At 42.5% G+C, this 5,826-nt stretch overlaps 2 long non-coding RNA genes across 2 annotated transcripts; both read right to left on the bottom strand.

Moving 5' to 3' along the window:
- Window positions 1-1,998: 1,998 nt before the first annotated feature.
- LOC125296440 lies at window positions 1,999-2,788 on the bottom strand. Its single transcript, XR_007193756.1, has 3 exons — window positions 2,698-2,788; window positions 2,191-2,303; window positions 1,999-2,027 (listed from the first exon to the last, which is right to left on the bottom strand). It is a non-coding gene; the product is annotated as an uncharacterized LOC125296440 (long non-coding RNA).
- Window positions 2,789-3,603: 815 nt separating this feature from the next.
- Window positions 3,604-4,904, bottom strand: LOC125296439. Its single transcript, XR_007193755.1, has 3 exons — window positions 4,655-4,904; window positions 3,764-3,956; window positions 3,604-3,678 (listed from the first exon to the last, which is right to left on the bottom strand). It is a non-coding gene; the product is annotated as an uncharacterized LOC125296439 (long non-coding RNA).
- Between the last annotated feature and the right edge of the window lie 922 nt (window positions 4,905-5,826).

Below are 5,826 nucleotides of genomic sequence, written 5' to 3'. Positions count from 1 at the left end.
GTACCTGTACTTAAAAACAAAGAATACAGAGAGCAGGCTCAATGAAATTGGCTACAAAACATTTTGTGAGACAGTCATTGAGGAGAGGCTTATAAAAAGGCGAGAGGTGTTTCGCTTGGCAAGGCTCAATACCCTTTTCAAAGACACTGTGAAAGAAACAGAGGGAGAAGACATATGAGCGTATAAGGATCACCTGTTGAAACAGAGGCTTCATAAGTCCCATCCTTTTCTAAAATTCCACAAAGCCTCCAAAACATACCTTGTTTATGTAGACAATATATCTCCTGAGGAGATTCTCCAGGATGTCGCCATGACCTCTTCATCCTCATCTGAGGATAGTGATGGAGATATGAACCTGGAGATGGAGAGAGAGGAGCCTGACAATGCCACCACAGAGATCACAGATGATTATCGCCTTTTATATCATGCTGCACTTACCCTCAAAGAGATCCTCCAAAACGCTGCCAAATCGTCTGAAAAACTTCCATGGCCTCCCACTGCAAGTGACCTCACCCTGGAGAGGGCCTTTGAGGTAGTGCCTCACCAGCTGTTCAATTTCATTGCATGGGCATCTGGAATTACATCAGAACCAGCAAACGAGCATGTTAGGGTCAGTTTTGAGGATAGCAGGAAAATATTGTCTTCCTGTCAGGACATCGTTACCTTGGCAACAAAAGCACGATGGCTCATGCCGAAGCAATGTGCACTTGCCATGGCAGTTAGACATATGTCTGGCTCAGCACAACTCATTGGAATGTTGAATGGTCTTGGCCACTGTTCATCCAATTCCCTGGTCCTTGAGCATGATACTGCCCTGGCTAATCTGCAAATGGAGAAAGGAGAAACTTACATCTCAGAATCCATCTGTGCTGAAGTGCCTGTGACTTTGGTCTGGGACAACAATGATTTTGGAGAAGAGACCCTGTCTGGTAAAGGGACAACGCACAACACCAATGGTATCACAATTCAGCGAGCCACGGGTAATGATGCAGCACCTGTTCCAAACACATCCAGACAAAGAACAAGAGAGCGGTCAGTCAATCCTCCACCACTTAACCTACTATATTACAGAAGAGGAAAGCGGTCTGGTCCTCATAGTTCAGGGTTGGAGATTGATTTTCAACAGGACCAAAACAGGGGTGCCCAAACAATTGGTCGGAGAACTGATGCAGCATACTTCTTAATGAAAGTCCCTGAGGCCCAGGGTAAAGTTCTTCCTGGGTGGACAGGTTTTAATATTATGTTGAAGGAAGATGCAGTCTTACCTCTTACAAATGTGACCTACTTACCTGTGATTGATGCCAGCCCAACTGACCTGAACACGGTTCACACGATCCGGAGCCGCTCCATTGCAATTGCTGACAGCCTAAAACAAACAGAAATTGTATTGGTTATGGACCAAGCCATCTATGCCAAGGCACAGGAAATCCGTTGGCAGACAAGCTTATATTCAGAAAGACTTGTTTTAAGGATGGGAGAATTCCATACGGCCATGGCATTTCTTTCCTGCATTGGGAAGCTCTATGCAGACGCAGGCCTTCAGGACATCTTAATTGAGTCCGAACTGGTGGCTGTAGGCTCTATTGATGGGGTGATTACAGGCCACCATTACAACAGGAGCATGCGGGCCCACATGCTCTTCACAGAGGCATTGCAAAGACTGCGCTGGCAGGCCTACTTAGACACATTGCCATACACAGGCAATTCTGCAGCGATGGAAATTGCAACAGACCTGCAAGACCGGTTCCCCATTGAGTTCAATGAGGCACTTAACCCTGAAACATTCCTGGATTTACTGAAAGGCTATGATGAATTTGTGGAAAGAAATCACTCAAATCTGACCTTTGCATTTTGGAGCCAGTACATTGAAATGATGGAGACCCTGCTTCTTTTCATCCGGGCTACTCGGGAGGGAAACTGGGCTCTCCATTTGTCTACTGTTCAATGCATGCTGCCCTGGTTCTTTGCTTGTGATAAAGTCAACTATTCCCAAGTATCTGACAGCATATTGGGCCGAGATGAACAATCTGGAAAACACACATCCAGCAGCACACCAGCAGTTAACTTCAGGTGACTTTGTAGCACAAAGGCACCAAACACATGGCTTTGCTGGCACAGCATGCGATCAGGTAATTGAACAGACAGCCAATCGAGATTCTAAGACAAAGGGAGGCATTAGTGGGTTCTCACTGAATAAGGGTGCAGTTCACCGATGGACCTTGACCCAGCATGAAAGGGCAGCAATCACTGTGGAGTGCAAAAACATGGCAGGGCAGGGACCAGTGGCACATCTGAATTCAGAGCTAGAACAAAGCAGAATGCAGAGAGATCAGACTGATGTTGTAAACATTCTGAGCACTATTGAAAACATGGTGAATCCTTTTGACCTATCCCTGGATGGAGACACTCTCTATCAAGTCTCCTCTGGCCAGCTGGCATCAGAAAACATTGCCACAGACTTAATACAGGCTAAACAGAGAGGTGAAGTGGCACTCACACAGGATCAGCACAGGAGAAAGGTCTTACCATGACCCAATTAAAAAAATAAAACTTAAAACATTTAAAGACTCATGCCAAAGCACTACAACAAAAGTCAAAGGAAGAGAAATCACCCTGACAACTCACCGCAACTTGTTTGCAAGATTAATTATTGTGGGCAGTGTTAGGCAAATTAATATTGAAGAAATGCTCACTTACTGTTTGGGTCCTTTTCCACAGGCTCTCGCAAACACTGACGGCTCCCTGGCAAAAACCAATAAAGCCAAGCTGATGCATGTCTTGCAGGAGGAGATCGGCCCGCCTGCTACTGTGAAAGACAGCCTCGATGGCTCAGTCTACATTTGGGATGCTATGGCTCTTGTGCAACAGCTAAAGCCTTTGCCAACATTTGGGCAATATGCTGACCACGTACTGAGGACACTAGTTCACTCAGCAAAAGAGATGAAGTCAACAGAGCTCCATTTTGTATGTGACACATATAACAACCAAAGTATCAAAAATGCTGAGCGAAGTAGACGGGCCGAGCAGGGCTACCAAAAAATAAAAATCTATGGTGACGAGCAGAGAACACCCAAGCAATGGAAAAAATTCCTGCAATGTGGGGAGAACAAAAACAACTTGCTTGAGTACTTCTTCCAACGCTGGACCACATCTGCAAAAGATATAATTGAAAATGTTACCATCATCACGACACATGGCCACAAGTGTCATGCAATCAAGCTAAATGACACTGTCCTTGATGTAACTGAAATCAAAGACCTTGAGACTACTCAAGAAGAGGCAGATACACGAATTCTGCTGCACGCCGCTTATGCATCCAAGTCCTGCAGTGACCTGGTGATTAGGAGTCCAGACACAGATGTTTTTGTGCTGACTCTAGCATTTTGCCCACAAATAGACGGTCATCTGTACTTCCACACAGCCAAGGGAAGAGAAACACACATTACAGATATAAGCAAACTACACAGCCATCTTGGTGAGGACAAATGTCATGCCCTTGTAGGTCTGCATGCCTTTTCTGGATGTGATACTGTGAGTGCTCTGTATAAAGTTGGGAAAGCAAAGCCTACAAAAAAATTATGCTCAAAACCAGAGTACTTGCGCCTGTTCCAAGACCTAGGAGCTAGCTTCACCCCATCTTCAGACCTTTGTGAAGCACTGGAGGTCTTCACATGTCACCTGTATGAACAAGAAAACTGTAAAGAAGTGAACGTTGCAAGGGCCAAACTTTTTTAGGCAGGAAAATGTTCAGAGAGGGACTTACCTCCAAATAAAGACTGCTTGCACAAACATATTCAGCGTGCAAGTTATCAGGCTGCAGTACACCGCCGAAGCCTTGAGTGTATGCCGGATATTCCACCTCCAGTGAACCATGGGTGGAAAATGGCTGGAGATGGCTACGAAGTGGAGTGGATGTCACTGCCACCAGCTCCAGAGGCTGTACTGGCACTTGTACACTGTGGATGCCAAAAAACACAGTGTACTAAGGGCAGATGTACATGCAAACAGCATGATCTACCATGTACAGACCTATGCCAGTGCTTAATGTGTGAGAACAGGCCAAGCACTGACTAGAGTGGTATTCTCTGGATGATGTTCACCTCTTGAGCTATTAGCTCTGTTTGTTTGAATAATGTTCCCCTCTTGAGCTATTAGCTCTGTTTAGTTAGTTATCAAACATATGTTAATTAAATGTTTTAATTCAATATTTTTTGCAATGTCTTTTTTCATGCATGCAACACTGACATAAGATTTACTTAACGACTGTCACTTACGTCAACAGTTCTACCACACATACCGCACATGTGCCAATTAAATAGCTATCTTGTCAATACAGCCTGCCAATTTTAAGTAAGTTAACAGGTACTGTAGAAAAAATGATTCGTTCCGTGTTAACAACAACTGCAGTTTAACTTTATCACAGCCGTTTTGTACAAGGAGTTGTTCAAATAAAATGTAGTGCTACCTAAAGACAGTTTTAGCTCGACAAAAGCTAGCGACAAGCATTAGCCTATAGCGTCTACCAAGAATATAACGGCAATTGACAATTAACTAAGATTGCCGTTACATTGACAAAACACATTTGACCATCGCTGACTACGAAATCAACATGCTATATAGCAAGATACATATATAATATATTAAAGATACTTACCTCCACAAAATCAATCCTCTTCGGCGATGTCCATACTCTGGTAGCCATGTCGGTGGCTAAAAATGTTCGTGTGTTGTTGTCCAACAGCTGATTCGTATAGCCAAATCTGATTGGCTTGTAATATTCGTATGTCAGTATTGTACTATGCTATTGGTAGATTGACATTGGCGACCACAGCGTTCGCCTGTACCACCAAGAGTTATTAAAACTAATATTTCACGTTTCTGCGCCACGAACGTCAGTGGCAACAAGTGGCATATTGCTAATAACAAATGTATCCTACTGATTAGTAAAAAAACAAGTAATCCATCTCTCATTTTTCAAAATTGAACAGATACGCGGCTTCGGCCCACCGCCTAAGGTGAAAGAAGCCTGGTATGTGCATACATGCAGTAAGCATGATCACTCTCAACACTGTCATTTTGTTTAGGTGAAAATGAATTAGTTGAGTTGCCTATGTTCACCAGAACATCCTGTTTGTCATTACTTATTTAGTTAGAAGCTGGAGGGAGCAACTCAGAACCATTCTATAATGTTATAAAGTTACTCAGAGCTTGATAATGGTCTAACGTAAATCTAACGTTAAATCCTTCTCACAGATACCCACCAAGGCAGAATATGCCACTTGGAAGTAAGCTTACCTTTCCTAAAGGATCTAATGACTATGTAAGTTACCCAACTTTGTGTTTTTTTTGTAATGGTATTTTTCTTATTGATGTTAAATACATATAGAAAAGTATTATAATAAATTATGCAAATTATAATAATACAGACAACTTTTAGATTTTTTTTTTTCCAATAGCAATGTATTTGGTTAAGATCAGTGTTGGGCAAGTTACTTCAAAATCGTAATGTATTATGTATTACTTATAACTGACATTTCAAAGTAATTCATTACATTATAATATTACTGTCTCTGAATTGTAAGGCATTACACTACTATTGTATTACTTTTAAGTTACTTTTACCAAAATATCTAGAAATATGGATTTGGAATTCTAAATGCAGTTTATTATGCTCAATGCAGCTCATTGCACTCTTATTAATGTCATCATATGGCCGACTATAAAGATGTAATCTGCCTGTTCCCAGGGATGGGTAGTATTTTTGAAACATGTAGGGGAGACCGGGGCTGGTTGGAACAGGGGCAGGTTGAAACACTGTTAATATCC

This window comes from Alosa alosa, chromosome 6, assembly GCF_017589495.1.
Source record: "Alosa alosa isolate M-15738 ecotype Scorff River chromosome 6, AALO_Geno_1.1, whole genome shotgun sequence".
NCBI classification, from domain to species: Eukaryota; Metazoa; Chordata; class Actinopteri; order Clupeiformes; family Clupeidae; genus Alosa; species Alosa alosa.
Note: the sequence above shows the minus strand (reverse complement) of the source record. Positions and strands in the feature narration are given on the sequence as shown.